Genomic DNA, 20,395 nt, shown 5'->3' with positions numbered 1-20,395 from the left:
TCATTGGGCGAGCGGGCCACGGGGTTGCCCCGGCCGCCCGAGAGGGGCGCTGACGGAGGGAGGAGAAGGCGAGAGGAGACCCGGACGCCGCGGACGCGGAGCGAGGAGGAGGCGGGCGGAGGGGGACGGAAATGGGGGCGGAAAGAGGCGGTGGGAGAAGAGGGGGTGGAGCCGGGGGAGGAGGGAACGTGTGGGAACTTGGGGACTGGGCGAGGTGAGGGCTTGGGCGGGCGTGAGCCCCAGGTGCTGCGCTCTCTGCTTGGGCTCGGAACCCGGCAGGACCAGAACCACAGTCTCCGGGGTCATCCGTTCCCTCCCCACCCAAAAAGGAATCGCCACCGGGTCGGAGGCTGAGGTCAGTCCCCTTTCGCCATGTGTTTTGGGAATACTGGACCTAGGGAAGGACAGAAATTGCTTTTCCCTCAATTTTCGCTTAATCTTACCTTTAGCCCTTTACGGTACTTACCATTTTGCTCATTTGTGGCCCGGACCAGGACTGGAACCGGCCAAGTCTTTGGTTCTTTTTTTGAAGCGGGTCTCTGTGATCTCTTCGTTGAGACACGCCCTTCTCGAGCCTCCTAGGGAAAGCTTAAGGGAAGGAAACAGGCCTCTACAGCCCCCACTCCCATTAAACTCAGATCTCCAGAACGTCTTTCACCTCTCCTCCCTCCCTTTCATTCATTCTTTTAACAAATATTTACTGAGCAGGCTTTGTGCTCTGTGCTGGAGACAGAGCAAGCATGAGACAGACGGGCCTTGCTGTCTTGGAGTTTACAGTCTGGTAGGAGAAAGAACAAAGTAAATAGGCCTTTGTCATCTCTCCTTTACCCTTACTTAGCTGAATGCTACCGACTTCTAACTCACCACCCTACCCTCAGCCCTGCCCCCATCAACTGCCAAAGTGATCTTTAAGAAATGCCATTCTTGGGGCGCCTGGGTGGCGCAGTCGGTTAAGCGTCCGACTTCAGCCAGGTCACGATCTCGCGGTCCGTGAGTTCGAGCCCCGCGTCAGGCTCTGGGCTGATGGCTCGGAGCCTGGAGCCTGTTTCAGATTCTGTGTCTCCCTCTCTCTCTGCCCCTGCCCCGTTCATGCTTTGTCTCTCTCTGTCCCAAAAATAAATAAAAAACGTTGAAAAAAAAAAAAAGAAATGCCATTCTTATCTTCCCTTTCTTGCTTAAATCCTTTGGTGGTTACTCAGACCTGGAAGACTATTGATAAGCGCCTTGAGTGTGACAGGTGACAGTCAAGGTTCTCCCTTTCCCTGCTCTCTCCCCTCCATGATAAAACCCCATTTCAGCTGGATGATGCCCTATCCTCCCAATATGCCAGCTCCAGTATTTCTAAACCATTTGTGTTAGTTGCCAACATTTTTTAAAGACAGAAATTTCCGTGTGAACAGAAATCTGCATCAGTACTCCATATGGCAGGACTGTGTTCACATTCCTGTGTGGCAACAATGGGCTGAAGCCAAGGAGTGGCTGTCCATTCTAGGTCAGAGACTTTTCAAAGTGCCAGGGTCCCCTCCCGACCTGAGTCTGCTTTTCTCATTTATGTATCTGCACGTAGGCATTTGTGCCAGTGACCCCTACACTTTTAATATGAGCAAGATTGAAAGAGAGTGTTGTGTAATGTAAACAGCACGGATTTGATGTTAAAACCGCAGGATTTGAACCCCAGAAGAGTTTCCAGTGCAAAAACTTCTCCATGGGGATCCATCTTTGGCAAACCAAAAAAAGATCAGTAATCTAGAGATTGGCTCAGGTTGAAATAATGCAGTGTAATCTGACTGTGGCTTCTGCCCCCATCCAGAAAATGCCTTAGTGGGTCAGAGGGCTCATGATAATTATACCCAAATGACGTCATCAGTGCGTTGAGGGAACAGAAGTGCCTTTTGCCAGGCACCCCTGAGTGTCTGCTAACAGGTTGCATGGATTACCTGCTTTCATCATCTCTGCATTCTAGGCCAGAGGTCAACAAACCACAGCTATTGACAGACAAACAGATACTGAAATACAATGTGGCAGATGAAGCCCAGGATATTTTGGGAGCCTGAGAGAAAGGCACAATCCATCTTGGGTTGGTGGGAGACCAGGAAAGACTTTTTGAAAGAGAAGATACTTGAGCCTTAGATTCTAAAGGATTTTTTTTTAAATTAATAGGCTATTGGTGTAGAGCAGTTTCAGGTTCACAGAAAGATTAAAAAGTTCAGTGTTCACATACACCCAATCTCTGCCCCTCCCCATTTCCCCTAACATTAACAGGCTAGTGTTGTACATTAGTTACAATCAATGTACCAATATTGATATGTTATTAATGGAATAGCTTACATTAGGGCTCATTTATTTTGTACAGTTCAATTAATTTTGACAAATGCACGATATCTGTATCTACCATTGCTACCTCCTACAGAACAGTTTCACTGCCTTAAACCCCCCTGTGCCGGGGCACCTGGGTGGCTCAGGCGATCAAGAGTCCTTCTGACTTGATTTTGGCTCGGGTCATGATCTCACAGTTTGTGACTTCAACCCCAGTGTCAGGCTTTTGCACTAATGACATGGAGCCTGCTTGGGATTCTGTGTTTCCCTCTCTGCCTCTCCCCTGTGTGCTCTCTCTCTTCTGTCTCTCAAAAACAAACAAACAAACAAACAAACAAACATTAAAAAAACAAAAAACTCCCCTGTGCCTTATGCCCAGTGGGCCAGCCAGAGAAGATGCTGAACAGGAGGCAGAATCGCACCTTGTTTTGTTCCTTCCTGTCCCTAGAGGGCCTGTACTCTCTCTGCTCTTTCCAGTAAATAACATTTAGGCTAAAATGAAAAAATTTTAAAAGACAAAAGAAACCCTACAAAAACCCAACTATTCACTTACTTGACCCTCACCCCCTGCCCTCACCCCAATTCCTTGGCAGTCACTTCTCTTTTACGCTTTGTTTTAATTTTGCCTTTTCCAGATGTCATATCGTTAGAATCCTGAGTGTCACCTTTCCTGACTGGACTCTTGCACTAAGCAATATGATTTAAGGTCCCTCTATGTCGTTTTATGGCTTGATGGTTCATTTCTTTTTATCACGAGTAATACGCCATTGTATGAACGTACCACATTTTTTCCATTCACCTGCTGTATGGATTGACTTGTGTCTTTTATTTTATTTTTAATTTTTTTAATGTTTATTTATTTTTGAGAGGGAGAGAGAGACAGTGTGTGAGCAGGGGAGGGGCAGAAAGAGAGGGAGACACAGAATGTGAGGCAGGCTCCAGGCTCTGAGCTGTCATCACAGAGCCTGACACGGGGCTTGAAGTCAAGAGCTATGAGATCATGACCTGAGCCAAAGTCGGACACCCAACGAACCAAGCTGCCTAGGTGCCCCCCTTTTTTTAAAAAAAAAACCCTTTTTTTTAATGTTTATGTTTTGAGAGAGATAGCAGGAGTGGGGGAGGGAGAGAGAGAGAAGGGGACAGAGGATCTGAAACAGGTTCTGCACTGACAACAGAAAGCCCAGTGCAGGGCTGGAAATCACAAACTATGAGATCATGACCTGAGCCAAAGGCAGATGCTTAACCCACTGAGCCACCCAGGTACCCCTCACCTCCCATCTTCCAAAAAGAAATGTAGAAGTCCTAGTCCCTGGTACCTGTGAACTGTGGCCTTATCTGGACAAGCCTTTGCAGGTGTAATCTAGTTAAGATGAAGTCATTAGGGTGGACTTTAATCCAATATGACGGATGTCCTTCTAAAAAGAGGAACAGGCCATGTGATGACAGCGATTGGGGTGAGGCAGCCACAAGCCAAGGAACACCAAGGACTTGTAACCACTGCCTGAAACTAGGGAGAGGCAGGAAGGGATTTACCCAGAGTCCCAGGTAAGCATGGCCCTGCTGACACCAGGTTTTCAGACTTCTAACCTGTAGAACTGTGAGAGAATAAATTTGGTTGTTTGAAGCCATCCACTTTGTGGGGCGTTGTTACAGCAGCCTTAGCAAACAGATACACCTACTGAGGGACAGAGATCTTGATTCAGTTTCCAACAGTTGAGAATAAAACTGCTATAAACCAGGGCCCCTGGGTGGCTCAGTCAGTCAAGCATCTGACTCTTGGTTTTGGCTCAGGGCATGATCTGAGATCGAGTCCCGCACTGAGAGAGTGGGGAGCCTGCTTGGGATTTTCTCTCTCCCTCTCTCTCTCTGCTCCTCTCCTTCTCTCAAAATAAATAAGCTTAAAAAAAAAGAGGGAGAGAAGAAAAAATGCTATAAACCTCCTTGTGCGGGTGTTTGTGTGGACGTAAGTTTTCAGCTCATTTGGGTGAATACCGGGAGCACGATTGCTAAATCACATGTTAAACCTATGTTTAGCTTTGTAAAATATTATCAACCATCTTCCAAAGTGGCTGTACCATTTTCAATTTCCACCAGTAGTGAAAGAGAGTGCCTGATGCTTCATATCCATGTCAGCATTTGGTATTGTTAGGTCTTGTTGTTTTTGTTTTGTTTTGTTTTTTATTTCAGCCATTCTTACATGGATGTACAAAGTAAGAACCTAGTTTGTTTCTCCAAAGTTTCTTTTTGTTCCTATTACTCTGAAATTTCATGGTTAACAGCCTTGAGACACCCAGTGGCTTGCCTGCCTTCCTTCCTTCCTTCCTTCCTTCCTTCCTTCCTTCCTTCCTTCCTCCTCTTCCCTTCCCCACCCTTCCTTTTCTTTCCTTTTTCCCTCCATCCATCCTCTGTTCCTTTCTTTCACTTTTTATTATGACAATTTTCAAGCAAACACAAAAGTTGAGAGAATAGTACAATAATCTCCATATACCCATCACCCAGCTTTATTTTACTCTTCAGTCTATCCTTCTTACTATTAGCAGGATTTTACAGCAAGTCCCAGATACTACTACATCCTTGCCTTTGTAGATACCTTAGTATGTAGTTCTAACAGATGAGAATTTAAAAATGAATAATGAAATAACAATTCCATGATCACACTTCAGGAAATTAACACACACACAGTCCATGTTTGATATTCCCTCATTGTCTCAAAAATGACTTCTTTTACACTGGCCTACTTAAGTCCAGATTCAAGGTCTACCCATTGCATTTAGTTGCTGATTCTCATTGAATCTGTAACAATTACTCCTCCTCCTTTTTTTTTCTTTCTTTCTTTTTTCTTTTCTTTTTTTTACAATTGATTTGTTGAAGAAACTGGGTAAATTATCTTGTAGAGTGTCTCACAGTCTGAATTTGTCTGATGGGACCTTTGTGGTGTTTTTAAAATGTGATACAATACCTTGAATGTCCTGTATTAGATTCCAGTTCAATTTTTGACAAGAATATTTTACAGGTGGGGTTGTGTATTTCCTATTGCATCATATGAAGAGGTACATAATGTCTAATTATTTCTCAATGATCTCTTTCCATTTGAAACCCCATTTCCTTCAGCTCTGGGATTTTTTTTTTTTAATGTTTATTTATTTTGAAAGAGAGAGAGAGTGTGAGCAGGAGAGGGACAGAAAGAGAATCCTAAGCAGGCTCTGCACTGTCAGCACAGGGTCCGATGAGGGGCTTGATCTCACAACCAGTGAGGTCATGACCTGAGCCAAAATCAAGGGTTGGTCACTCAGCCGACTAAGCCAGCCAGATGCCCCCAGCTCTGGGATATTTTTGTGAAGTCTTTCTTTGGTGATGTCTTTCCTCCATCTCCCTATTTTCTGTGTCTTCACTTTCTGGAACTAATTATTCAGATAGCTGAACTCTTGGAATGATTTTCTAATATATTTTTTTTCCCTCTCTTATTTTTCTTTAGTGTTTGGGTATTTGGGTCTACTTTCTGAATATCATCTTCCAACCTGTATTTAGTCAGAATTTTGTGTAGGAGACAGAGGCAGAAACCACTCTAAATATTTTAAGCAGGAAGGAATTTAATATCGGAAATTAGGTGCTTGTAGACTCATTGAGAGATCTGGCATTTCCAACTTGGGGAGGGCAGGGATGGGGTGACAGGGAGGGAAGGGACAACTCTTGTTTCAAAGTCATCACAGCTGTGATTGAGAGGTCAGGGTTGTTACAGCTACTCCTGCTGCCACCATAACTTCCCGACCATGTGAAGCTGGGGACTGGGCACTGGATGGTAGAGGCTGGCCATTGACATTTGTTTCAAAAGCAGAGTTCAAGGATCAGAGAGCTGTTGTCTGGCTTGAATAAGAAATTGAAATTGTGGGGTAGTCTACGACATGTCAACTCACACGAGGTCTTTGATATCCATCCACCTGTTTTGGCTTTTGTTTTAATGGAACCAAGGCTGAATTCCGGACTTAGATCTATAGGTGTAATCAGAAACAGAGCTCCCATGGCTCTCACTAAGAGCCACATAAGAGTTGACTGTGCCAGGAGACTAGAGTTCTGAATTGAATTTTGGTCATATAATCACCTTTGCTCTCATATAAATAAGGTCACTGGAAAGGCAGGCATCATTAACCTAAAAAAAAAGATTATGAGTCTATTTCAATTTCCTGATAACGGAACCAGAAATAAGTTTCACAGCGTGTGTAGGTTTTGCAGATTTCTACCTGCAGGGAAAGTGGCAAGGCACGTCCTGCTGCAGTACTTCCTCTAGCCTTGGAAAGTTCACAGAGCTATCCGCCTTCAGTCTGTTTCTTCACAGTGCCAGCTGGGCAACAAGAACCATTAATTTGTTGGGTGTTTGTGTGTGTATTTTAAGAATGATATTTTTTTAGCCCTGAATTTTAAGAAAACACCTGCTGTATTCATTTTCAATCATGTATTTTTATTACGTGGTGATGCATGGATATGCTTCCATTGTAAGAAAATTAAAATATTAAAGATTAAAAGTGAAAGTCCCCTGTGATCACCACCCCCCAGTGCCATTTCGCCTCCCCAGAAAGTAACCAAGTAGCAATTATATAGCAGCTTGCATTAGTCACGGCAGGTCAGGTTATGCTGCAATAATAAACATCCTCAAAATCTTAGTGCGCTACAACAACAAAGGTTTATTTCTCGATCCTTACATGTTTGTCATGGGTTGGCTTCAGCCGTTTTCTCTGGACATAAGTGAAGAAGCAGCCAGGATGTGCCTATCTCATGGCAGAGGGAGAAGAAAGAATGGTAGAAGCTTTTAAAGCTTCTGCTTGGAAGTATCCTGTCATGTTCACTCACATTTCCATGGTCAAAGCAAATCGTATGGCCAAACCTGACTTCAGTAGGGTGGGGATGTGTAGGCCTGCTACAGGGCGGGGCAGTGACAATTTTCCTGTAGTTTTATAGGGTTCATAAAACTATACGAATAGGTATCATTTTAATATAATTTATTATGGTACTGAGCCTTACTTTCTGCGTGCAAAAATATGTCTTAGAAGTCTTCCTGTGTTAGGCAAATAGATCCATCTCCTTTTTAAACAGCTGTATGATATGTCATAATATGGATGTACTATAGTTATTTAGCAGCTTCCTCGTTTGAAAATGTTTCAATTGTCTCTAATTTTTTATATATGTGCAAGTTTTTGTCTAGGGCGGGTACAGAGAAGTGGATGTTCTATGCCAGTTGTCTCTCTGTATCCTAATATGGCACACTCATAGGAGAATTCCAAAGAGAGTTTAATAAAGAAGGACTGTTCACAAAGAACAGCACAGTACCCCCGGGGCTGGTAACAATTGGGCTATCACCACTCCTGGGCCAGCAGGAGCAAAGTGAGACAGCGGGGAGGAGAACAGGGAGGAGAGTCGTGTGAAGGGATGGGTGAAGCCAGCCCATTATGGACCCACAAAGAGGGAGTGAAGGGAATAAATGCCTCAAATCACTCTTTTCCCTCTGATCTTCTACTGGGCTGACCTGAACCAGATGACAGAGGGCCAGGTAATCTGTTGTTGTAGCCGATGCACGCCTGTCCCCTAGGACACAGAAGAGGAAGAGAGGACAGGGAGCCAATCTGGAGGACCAAATAGAAGATACCCACACCATTCTCCTACCCACAGTACAGGAATGACTTAATTGTTTGCCAGTATCATAAGCAAAAAATAGTACTTAAAAGTGCATTTTGGGGGCGCCTGGGTGGCGCAGTCGGTTAAGCGTCCGACTTCAGCCAGGTCACGATCTCGCGGTCTGTGAGTTCGAGCCCCGCGTCGGGCTCTGGGCTGATGGCTCGGAGCCTGGAGCCTGTTTCCGATTCTGTGTCTCCCTCTCTTTCTGCCCCTCCCCCGTTCATGCTCTGTCTCTCTCTGTCCCAAAAATAAAATAAAAAACATTGAAAAAAAATTAAAAATAAAAATAAAAATAAAAGTGCATTTTGGGGGCACCTGTCTGGCTCAGTTGGTAGAGCATGTGACTCGTGATCTCAGAGTTGTGAGTTTAAGTCCCACGTTGGATGCAGATTAATTTTTTTTTAAGTGCATTTTTTAATATATATTTTTTTATTTTAAAAAGTGGTGCAGCCACCTGGAAAACATTATGGAGATTCCTCAAAAAATTAAAAATAGAACTGCCCTCGACCCAATAATTGTGTTACTAGGTATTTATCCAAGGCATACAGATGTGCTGTTTCGAAGGGACACATGCACCCCAATGTTTATAGCAGCACTATCAACAATAGCCAAAGTATAGAAAGAGCCCAAATGTCCATAGTTGGATGAATAGATAAAGAAGATGTGGTATACACACACACACACACACACACACACACACACACACACACACACTGGAGTACTACTCGGCAATCAAAAGGAATGAAATCTTGCCATTTGCAACTATGTGGATGGAACTGGAGGGTATTATGCTAAGCGAAATTAGTCAGAGAAAGACAAATATCATGTGACTTCACTCATATGAGGACTTTAAGATACAAAACAGATGAACATAAGGGAAGCAAAAAGAATATAAAAACAGGGAGGGGGACAAAACAGAAGAGACTCATAAATATGGAGAACAAACAGAGGGTTACTGGAGGGGTTGTGGGAGGGGGTATGGGCTAAAGGGGTAAGGGGCACTAAGGAATCTACTCCTGAAATCATTGTTGCACTATATCCTAACTAACTTGGATGTAAATTTAAAAAATAAATGGAATAAAAAAATAGGATAAAAAAATAAAAAGTGCATTTTTTTAATGTTTACTTATTTTTGAGATAGAGGGAGACAGCGAGAGGGGGAGGAGCAGAGAGAGAGGGAGACACAGAATCTGAAGCAGGCTCCAGGCTCTGAGCTGTCAGCACAGAGCCCGACGGGGGGCTCAAACTCACGAACAGTGAGATCATGACCTGAGCCAGAGTCGGACGCTTCACTGATTGAGCCACCAGGCCCCCCGATTTTAAAAAGTGCATTTTAAATTTGCATTGACCTAATTATTAGCAAGGACTCGTGCTGATAATTCAGGGACACAGATGATCTCTTCTTCCCTGGACTCTGTGATGGGTATATGTAAAGCCAGAGACTGCTTCAGCCATTGTGTAATCGTTTCTGGGCCAGTGGAGAGGAAAAGCTGAGAAATGGATGTGGTGGCATCTTTTGAGTCCTGGATCAAGCCTTACCTGAGGCTACACATGAGTATTTGGTAACATGAGCCTTTTGCTTCAGACAGTTTTGTTGTTGGTGTGATGTGTGTGTTTGTGTTGGTCACTCATAACTGAAAGACCTCCAACTGATGTATTCTTTGTATATTGTACCATGCTTTGTATGTGTTTTGTGCATATAAATTTAGGGCTGAGTGAGACCTTAGATATCATTTCATTCAGATTCTTTCATTTTCATTTATAACTTCAAAAGTTTAAACACAAAATCCTAGGACAGTAATGTGACAAATCTCGTCAGTTTTGCTTCTAATTTTATTTTATTTATTTATTTTCAAAAAATTTTTAAATATTATTTATTTTTGAGAGACAGAGAGAGACAGAGCATGAGCAAGGGAGGGGCAGAGAGAAGGGGAGACACAGAATCTGGAAGCAGGCTCCAGGCTCCGAGCCATCAGCACCGAGCCCGACACGGGCTCAAACTCACAAATCACGAGATCATGACCTAGGCTGAAGTCGGACGCTTAACCGACCGAGCCACCCAGGCGCCCCGTATTTATTTATTTTTTTAATGTTTATTTTTGAAAGGAGGGGAGGGGCAGAGAGAGAGGGAGACAGAGATTCCAAAGCAGGCTCCTCGTTATTAGCACAAAGCCCAACTTGGGGCTCGAACTCAAACTCATGACCTGAGCCGAAGTTGGACTTTCAATCAACTGAGCCACCCAGGCACCCTGCTTCTAATTTTATAGTAAAGAAATGGAACATTGCTTTGTTTTTTTTTTAAAGATTTTTTTCATGTTTATTTTGAGAGAGGGAGAGAGAGAGTGGGGGAGGGGCAGAGAGAGAGAGAGAGGGAGAGAGAGAATCCCAAGCAGGCTCCACACTGTCAGCATGGAGCCCGATGTGGGACTCAAACTCTTGAAACTGTGAGACCGTGAACTGAGCCGAAATCAAGAGTCAGATGCTGAATAGACTAAGCTACCCAGGCACCCAAGATATGGAATATTGCACATAAAGTTGAAATTCCTTTCGTATCCTTCCCCATTTTATTTCCCTGGGGGACCCACTGTCAGGAATTGGTCACATATCTTTTCCTACCATGTTTTAATAGTTTTATCACATATGTATATACCCAGGAACAATATGTAGAATTGCTTTGTGGGTTTAAACTTTCTTATATCAATGCCATCTTGTCATATGTATCAGTGTGTGCTTTGCTTTTACCACTCAGCATCAGGGGTTCAAGACCTGAACAAAGATATGGTTCATTTTCACTGTTGTGATAGTATTCCATTGCCTGAATATATCACAACGTACTTACCTAACTTATCTCTATAACACACGTTGAGATTATGGGCTGTTTCCTCAATGCTGCGGCAAACATACTAGAGCATCTCCTGGGACACACTTGTAAGAGTGTCTCCAGGGTATATATTTAGAAGTCGAGCTGCTGCATCACAAGATAGGCACGTCTTTCAGCTTTACCACAAATGATTAATTTTCATTGATGGTACCAAGTTACAGTTCCCCCAGCATTGTATGAAAATCCCTGTTTTCCCATATCTACATTAGCACCTGGAATTATTAGGCTTTTTGATTTTGCCAGTCTGATTGGTGTGAAATTGTATCTACTTGTCTTAATTTGCATTTCTCTTTTACTAGTGAAGGTAAGCATCTTTTCCTATGTTTATTGATGATTCTGCTTCCTATTCCAAACTCCTCGGTTTCCCAGTGGAAAGAAAATGGCAGATCACACAGTTCATCAGCAACAGTGCTGGGTTTAGAACTTGGGTGTTCCAACTCCAGTCTGCTCTTTTCTTCCAGCATGTTGAACCACTTCCAGATATTTTTTTTTTTTTTTACATGTATTTACTTTTGCAAGACAGAGACAGAGCACAAGCGGGGGAGGGGCAAAGAAAGAATGAGACACAGAACCCGAAGCAGGCTCTGGGCTCTAAGCTGTCAGCACAGAGCCCGATGCAGGGCTCAGACTCACAGACCACGAGATCACGACCTGAGCCAAAGTCGGATGCTGAACTGACTGAGCCACCCAGGTGCCCCCAGATATACATTTTTAGAGTGCTATTGTTTCTACTAACAGTTACAACAGAGAAAAGATCTTTTTCCTTCTAATTAAATGTTGGGACTATGAATTGTCAATAGTTGGATGCTGTATCAGTTAGGGTTAGGTTTGTCTGAATAAAAGAGATGCCAGGCTCAGGTCACGATCTTGCAATTCATGAGTTCGAGCCCTGCGTCAGACTCTGTGCTGACAGCTCAGCCTGGAGCCTGCTTCGGATTCTGTGTCTCCCTTTCTCTCCGCCCCTCCCCCACTCAAGCTTTGTCTCTCTCTCTCTCAAAAATAAACATTAAAAAAAAAGTTGGAGACAAGAAGTTTGGCATTGATTTGTGCCATGAAGTCTTCTAGGACTTAGGCACCTTTAATCTTGTTGCTTCATTGCACATAGCTGCTATTTCCAAGCTCACCTCATGTTCCAAAATAGCTGCTCCAACTCCTGACATTATGTCTGCATCCAAGCCAAAAGGAAAAGAGTCAGAGACCCCAGGGGGATGGTGGAGGCATTGGGTGCAACACAGCTGTCTCTTGATAAAGGTTCTAGAATCTGCAATGTGATTATCTGATCTATATCTATTGGGCAAAAGTCAGCTACATGGCCCTACTTGGCTCTAAGGGAAGCTGGGAAGATTAGCATTCATTTGGAGGACCATGTACCTAGGTACAAGGGAGATGATCTCTAAATACTACTCAGATTCCAGGAATTATAAAATCATCTTTTTCTGGTAGGTGAGTTGGTCCTGCTAATCTGGGAGCAATGTCCCTGTCCTATGACCTCTGTGACCCCTGGCTCTTCCCTCAGGAAAACTCTGCCTTGTCCAATATCCTCATGGCCATATCTAGTAGACATTAGTGTCACCCTTTGGAGGACCTACACAGATTTTGGATAGAACTTCTCATTGCTTTGTAGAAGAAAGAGAGACATTTATTAGGGGACATTTAATGGTCTCTGCCACAGATGCTAAGAAAAATGTGTGGCCCAATTTGTTCCATGTTTAAGTACCTGAGTCTCATCTTACATGGAGATTAAGTCTAAAGACAGTTCTTTTTTTTTTTTTAATTAAAAAAATATTTATTTATTTTTGAGAGACAGAGAAACAGAGCACATGTGGGGAGGGGCAGGGAGAGAAGGAGACAGAATCCAAAGCAAGCTCCAAGCTCTGAGCTGTCAGTGCAGAGCCCGATGTGGGGCTCAAACTCACAGACTGTGAGATCATGACCTGAGCTGAAGTCAGACGCTTAACCGACTGAGCCACCCAGGCGCCCCTAAAGACAGTTCTTGAAGAAAGATCATGTACAGTTGAAATTATTCTTGAGATATCCATGTGTGTTATCCTCTACAACTCTGTGAACATGTATCAATCAGCTATTGCTGCATAACGAGCCATCTCCAATCTCAGTAGTATAAAACAACCATCATTTATTTTCATGTATACTTCTGTAGGTTGACTGATCTAGGTTGGGCTCAGTGGGGCTTGCCTGGGCGTGGCTTCAAGCTGTAGACTAGGTCAAGATCTGCTCTAGGTGTCTCTCATCTTTAGATTAGCAGCCTAGCCAGGCCATGTTCTCTGGGATTGCAGAAGCACAAGAGGGCAAGATTAACCATGCAAGGTCAACATTGCAAGCCTCTGCTTGTGTCAAAACTGCTAACATCCCACTGGGAAAAGCGAATCACATACGTGGTCAAGTCTATTGTCAGTGGGTGGGGGAAACCATGCACTGCTCTCCACCAAGCTAAAGAAGTAGAATGAACAAGCCCACCAGTCTCCAACATAAAAAAACCACTCTTCTATGGAGGTGGCATGGGGGAAAGACTGAAATGTTTTTATACAATTTGATTTACCACAAAGTGATTTTTTTTGTAAAAAATCAGTTACATTTATGCATTAGTCAGTTTGTGGCACCCAGTCCTTCTGTTTCTTATTTGAGGATGTCAAGAAATCCATCACCAACCACTTCACTTGTCCAGCTAGTTGAACATTGCATTTTACTTCTTTATTAATGGTTTGGAACCCATGAAATAATCTATATAGTATTTCCGTATGAATTGGTCAAAGTACATTGGTTATTGCAGCTGGATGGCAGGCATGGCCTGAGTCACAGGTGCATTGAGCGATTGGTGGGCAGAACCACTTTCACGCTTTAAATCCCCCTCCCACTATCTATGACACTGACGTTGTCTGCCTACCAGCTGTTCCCCTTATTTGAGCAGTGATGCAGGTAAGATAGGTGCCCGGGCTCTGTAGTGGACACTGGCATGCTGCCCAGATCCTCCGCTCTAATACTGAGGCACTTATTCCCCCATCTGCTGGGAGCATTGGCCGCTGACAGTACTCAACTGAGTCCCTCTTGGGGACTTGCCCTTGGCTGAAGAGCGCAACCCAGCCCGAGTACTGCATCCAAGGACTGTATGAAGTGGGAGCCCCAAGGTCCAGCCTCCCTGCCATCCCGCCTCTATACTCCTCCCCACTCCCCGCAGGGTGGGCGTCAGCTGAGACCTCTGATGAGGCTGCATTGCAGTTTGACTTTTCCCTTCCACCTGTCACCTTGAGAGCACACTGCAGGAAACTTTCTGCATGCACGTCTCCCCGTTGGGGTCTTAATTCCTGAGGAACCAAACCCACAAGGCTCCTAAGTCACACAGAGCTGGGTTCGAGTGTTATCCCAAATACCCACTAGCTATGTGGCTTTAGACTTCGTGAATCTGCTGTAAACCTCTGAAAGTCTCAGGTTTTTCATCTCTAAAGATGCAATAATAATAGTATCTGCCTCTTCTAATGATAGTAGAGGATGAAGAGAAATAATGCATGGAAAGCAGTGTGAAGCCCTTAGCATGCTACCTGGCCCATACTAGGTTTTGCCGAAATGCATTCTTCCCTTTTTACTCAGCCCTTTGCGGGCGTTTCCAGAAGCCGGCGTCCCCATACCTGAGTAAAGCGGAAACGGACCTATTGTGCTGTCTTGTTTCCAGCAGATGGCGCCAGCGGATAAGGCTGCAGTCTCGTCCAGCTTGGTTACAAGGTCCACCAATGACAGATTATATACATCAGTTTTCCATGCATTATCTCATTTGATTCTCCTTCATCAACCATTTACCAAGTGCTGACTGTTCTATCATTTATTCTTTCATCTCTTTGTCTTAAATGCTTCCTGAGCACTTACTCCAGCCAAAGAGCGGCTTTAAATCTCTTCTAAAACATCATGGTGACTAAGAAGCAAACAAGACAGAGAGGGAGAGAGAGAGAGAGAGAGGGGGTGGGACAGAGAGAGGCAGGAAGGAAGGAAGAAAAATACGATTCTGGATTTGGAAATGAAAAGTTTTAGGCACTACTATTGGGCTTGTGCCAACTCGTTCGGAAAGGAGGCAGCTTTAATAAAGCGGAAGAAGTACATAATATGACTGAACAGAATCAGGAGGCAGTGGTCCCTCTGCAGGAGCAGCTGAGGTGCTTCTAGAGACCGTCTGCAGGCCTTCCCCAGGGCTATCGATCTGAGGGCAGAACAACTGGTCCCTGGGCTGGTTAAAACTGTCGTGTAGGAGAAAGAAGAAAGAATCCATAAAGGAGGTGTCAAAGTGCTTGGGAGGAGACAGCTAGCTGGCCTGGAGTCAGGAGCCCCAGACCGGAGTCATTTCGCAGGTCTTCTGGTCATGCTAGGAGGCACGCCTGGAAGCCACCAGCCCAGGACCCGGGAGAAGTCCAATTCTGTGGTTGGGACAGAGGCTGCCCACTTCAAGTCTTCTTGCACCTGCTCCAGAACCGTGAGTGAATGAATGTGCTTTCCTGAAGGTCACCACACAGGGTTGTTGTTCGAGGAAATGTATATACAGTGCCTGGTACGTGGGAAGCTCTCAATAAATGATAACTATTTATTACTGATAAAAATACTACCACTACCGATCAATGGTTCTTACGATCTTCTCTGATGTAATTGCTAAGAGCAAGGTTTTATGAGAAATACCCAATGAATCTACAGAGAAGTTTTAATTATTTGGGGATTCCGAGAGGATCCAGGACTCTGAAGGTAAAGAGAGAGAACACCAAGTTAGGGAAAGGGACACACAGATGGACTCAGTAAAATTTGTTGAATGGGTGGCTCAGGGGGATTCTCTTCTAACAGCAAGAGTTGCATTCATGGTTCCAATAAGCATTTATGGAGACCTACTCTGAGCCAGGCACTGTGCTTGCTGTTGGAGTGACAGAGATGAACAAACATCTTGTTTGTTTTCTTTTTTTTTATTTAAAAAAAATATTTATTTTTGAGAGGGAGAAAGCGGGAGAGCAACAGAGAGAGAAGGAGACACAGGATCCGAAGCAGGCTCTAGGCTCCCGAGCCATCAGCGCAGAGCCCGATGCGGGGTTCGAACTCACAATCAGTGAGCTCATGACCTGAGCTGAAGTCGGACGCTCAACCGACTGAGCCACACAGGCACCCCCCCCCACCATCTTGTTTGTTTTCAAGGAGCTCCTGGTACAAGGGTGGAAAGCCAAGGTACCTACAGGGTCTAGTCTGGTGACATAAATGAGGGAAGTGGACCAGGTGTGAATAAGGAACATGGGTAAGAGAAATATTTTATTTTCTTCTTCCACTGTAAAAAAAAACAAAAACAAAAAAAAAAAACAACCCACAATATTGCAAGAGTTATGACAAATGGCTCTGAGATGAGGCTTAAATGCAGAGACAATAGAGCATGGTGGGGACTGTGGAGAAATAAACCGTGCTCTATCCGAAGGGGGCCACTACCACAAGGGTGGAGAACTGCACCCGTCTTACTGGATTTCCAGTTTGTTCAAGAGAAGCCAGAAACTGAAAAAAAAATTTTTTTTTGCGCAATCTCTTAATTTTTAATTTTTGGCAATGAATGCAAAAAAATTTTTTAAAAACACCATGTGGGCCCAAAAAAGTACAGGCCAAGCAAGTAAAACATAATTCTCTCTGAATGCCAGATCTGAGTCTGAGGGTCCAGTGTGTGATCTCCAGTCCAATTGGAAAGACAGATGGGAGTTTGGGCGATTTCGACACAGCTTGGTAAGTGTTAAGATGCCAAGATGTGATGTGATGGGTACACAGAAGAAGAGCTGGCAGGGTGGTCTTTGAGGAGGAGAGGACGCCTGACCTGAGTCCTAGAGGAAGGGCCCAACTAGCCAGGGAACTGGGGTTGGGCGAGCCAGTCAGAGGGAATGGCATAGGGGAGTGCAGCGGTCAGGGGCCCAGCAGAGCGGCAAAGCTCAGGGCTCAGGTGTCACATGTGGGTAGGGAGCAGGAAGAGATAATCGGGAGGTGGGCAGGACTAGATGGGAGAGTGGCTTTGACCGCATCGTCTGTATTTAATGATTTCTTAATTTTCCCTCATTGTAATTTCTGCTGTTTTTAATAGAAAACCAGGAGTTGTGTCTGTGCCCCCAAAACAGCCATTGCCTGTGATAAGAAGCTTTTTCAGCTCTCAAAGTTGACACCCCCCCCCCCTTTCTCCTTTCCCCACTTTGGCTCATCCTTGTCTGTATCTCACTCTGACCCCTCCAGTATTAAAGAAAATAAATACTTTTGACCTTTGTCAGAACACCTTGGACTTGCCAGCACAAAAAGAAACAATTTGCACCAGAGGAAATGATCCCTTTCCTCCCAAAGGGCTCTTTCTCTATGTCCAGAGCCAAATGCAGTTCTGATTCAGAGACCACAGGGGTGGCCAGCAGGTCCTGGGGTTGGAAGACAGGAGGCCGTTCTAGTCCTGGTCCTGGGGACTGACTCCTCGTGTAGCTGCAGATAAGACCAGGCCACCTGTGCCCAACCTGCAGAAGCAGTGGTTTGGATGGTCTCCCAGAACCTTCTCCATCAAGGCTCAGGGCTCAAATCTCTTGCACACAGAGTCAATCTGGACCTGACGTCCGTGATGTGTCGCCATGTAACCAGCATGTGCTACGTGTCAGGCACTATGCCCGCCTCTTGCCATACGTGATTTCATGTAGTCCTCATGAAATCTTACCCCACTTTATAGAAAAGGGACCTGAAGTTTGGGAGAGTTGCCCAATGGTGAACTGGGATGTACAACCTCCAAAACTATGTTATTTGAAACAAAATGTAGTTCATTCTGATGGTGAGTTCTATGTGTCAACCTGGCTGGGCTAAGGGATGCCCAGAGAGCTGGTAAATGTTATTTTTGGGTATGTCTGCGAGGGTATATTTGGAAGTGATTAGCATCTGAATCAGTAGACTGAGTAAAGATCACCAATGTTGGGAGGGAGGGGCAGGGATCGCTCAATCTGTTGATGGTGAATTTGCTCTTTCTGCCTGAGCTGGGACATCCATGTTCTCCTGCCCTTGGACACTGGCACTTCTGGTTCTCAGGTCTTTACACTCAGACCGTCTGCTCCCTGGGTTCTCGGGCCTTTGGACTGGACTGGAATGTTCCAGCACTGGCTTTCCTGGTTCTCCAGCCTACAGACATGAGATGGTGTGTGAGGCAATTCCTGCGATAAATCTCTCTCCTTGTCTCGTATACACACATGTACATATACACATATCCATATCTATCTGTAAACATCTATCACCCATTGGTTCAGTTTCTCTGGAGAGCCCTGCTAATACGTTCATATACATGGTAACATACCAAACAGCACAGGAGAGTTTCCCATGAAAAGCAAACTCTCATGCCCATTGCCCAACTCTGTTGGGGCAATCTCTTTTAATCACTTTGATTTTCAGGTGATTATGTCCCTAAATATAAACAATAGCTAGACAATATTTATTGTCTGTAAAGTTTACTTATACTCTGTGCTTTCTCCAACTGTTGATTATTTATATATTTATTGCTATTTCTCATTTCTCCTCATAAATTCAATAAACAGCACCCCTATTTTCTTATTCTATCACATGGACAATCCCTTTTGACAACTCACTTTCTCTCTCTCTCTCTCTTTGATTCAGATTCAAGTTAACATACAGTGTAGTATTGGTTTCAGGGGTAGAATTCAGTGATTCATCACTTACATACAACACCCAGTGTTCATCTCAGCAAGTGCCCTCCTTAATGCCCATCACCCATTTAGTCTGTCCCCCCACCCACCACCCTTCCAGCAATCCTAAGTTTGTTCTCTATATTTAAGAGTCTCTTAGGGGTGTCTCAGTGGCTCAGTCGGTTAAGCGTCTGACTCGTGGTTTCAGTTCAGGGCATGATCCCACGATTTCTTGGATTCGAACCCTGCATCAGGCTCCACGCTGACAGTGCAGAGCCTATTTGGGATTCTCTCTCTCTCTCTCTCTCTCTCTCTCTCTCTCTCTCTGCCCCTCCTCTACTCGTGCTCTCGGTCTCTCTCAAAATAAATAAATAAAATAAAGTCTCTTGTGGCGCCTGGGTGGCTCAGTCAGTTGAGCCTCCAACTTTGGCTAGGGTCATGATCTCGCGGTTTGTGGGTTCGAGTCCCACGTTGGGCTCTGTGCTGACAGCTCAGAGCCTGGAGCCTGCTTCGAATTCTGTGTCTTCCTCTCTCTCTGTTATTTCCCTGCTCACACACACTCTCTCTGTCTCTGTCTCTGTCTCTCTCAAAAATAAATAAACATTAAATTTTTTTTTAAGTCTCATGGTTTGCCTCCCTCTCTGTTCTTATTTTTCCTTCTCTTCCCCTATGTTCATAAGTTTTTTTAAATTCCGCATACAAGTGAAATCATATATTTGTCTTTCTCTGATTGAATTATTGTGCTTAGCATAATACATTCTAGTTCCATCCACATTGTTGCAAATGGCAAGATTTCATTCTTTTTGATTGCTGAGTATTATTCCCGTGTGTGTGTGTGTGTGTGTGTGTGTGTGTGTGTATACATATATATACCACATCTTCTTTATCCATTCATCCGTCGGGGGACATTTGGGCTCTTTCCATACTTTGGCTATTGTTTTTAGTGCCCCCATAAACACTGGGGTGCATGTGCCCCTTCGAATCAGCGTTTTTGTATCCTTTGGATAAATACCTAGTAGTGCAATTGCTGGGTCATAGGGTAGTTCTATTTGTAACCCTTTGAGGAACCTCCATACTGTTTTCCAGAGTTGACATTTCACTTTCTAAGATGAAGGCATGAGCAGTATTTTTCCCGCCATCTTTCCCCCCTGCTACTGTTTTCCATCTTTTGTCAGCCTGGCTGATTTCAAAAGTCCCCCACAGCTTTTAGTTGTGTGTAGCCATGTGACTGGTGCTGGCCAATGGGTTGTGGGAGGGAGTGACCTTTGTTAGCCTAGGCTGGAGCGTTTAATGACTGTGTGAGTTTCTCACCCCATACACAGACACGCATGCTCTCCTGCCCACTGCCACACCTGCCACGTGGAAGAGTGTCCGTTAGTCTGAGTCCCGGGAGAGCAGAGCACCCCCACCAGGATACAGTCAACGTGTAGTGTGAGTGAGATGGGAGTCTTCATTGTCCTAAGCCTCTGAGAGTTTGGCGGTTATTTGCTTTGTCAGCAGAAGCAAGCATATCCTAACTTATGCCCAAATATAACACAATATAACGTTATTATATTCTGTCCTGCAAATATAGCCATGATGCTAATGTATTCTCCATACTTTAACAAAGATTTTTTTTAAAAAAAGACAAACTTTTTCTGTCCTCACAAGTCTGAAAATGTCTTTATTTACCCTCCTACTTGATTCCATTTGGCTGGGAATAGAATTGTAGGTTAAAAGTCTCTTTCAGAACTTTCAAATACTGCATTATGGGCATCTGGCTTTTGACTTCTTTAAAAAAATTTTTTTTAGTGTTTTTATTTTATTTTTGAGAGAGACAGAGCATGAGCAGGGAAGGGGCAGAGAGAGAGAGACACACACAGAA

The 20,395-nt window shown here is 44.3% G+C and overlaps 1 long non-coding RNA gene across 6 annotated transcripts in view; it reads left to right on the top strand.

Annotated features, from left to right (window-relative positions):
• Positions 1-197: 197 nt before the first annotated feature.
• LOC131485816 (uncharacterized) overlaps positions 198-20,395 on the top strand; it is a 35,478-nt gene continuing 15,280 nt past the window's right edge. For all 6 annotated transcript variants that reach the window (XR_009249029.1, XR_009249031.1, XR_009249032.1 and 3 more), the window contains exon 1: positions 198-355. This is a non-coding gene — a long non-coding RNA (uncharacterized LOC131485816). The remainder of the gene's footprint in view (positions 356-20,395) is intronic.

This window comes from Neofelis nebulosa, chromosome 9 (assembly GCF_028018385.1).
Source record: "Neofelis nebulosa isolate mNeoNeb1 chromosome 9, mNeoNeb1.pri, whole genome shotgun sequence".
Classification (NCBI taxonomy): domain Eukaryota; kingdom Metazoa; phylum Chordata; class Mammalia; order Carnivora; family Felidae; genus Neofelis; species Neofelis nebulosa.
The sequence above is the reverse complement of the archived record's forward strand: the minus strand, read 5'-3'. Positions and strand labels throughout refer to the sequence as shown.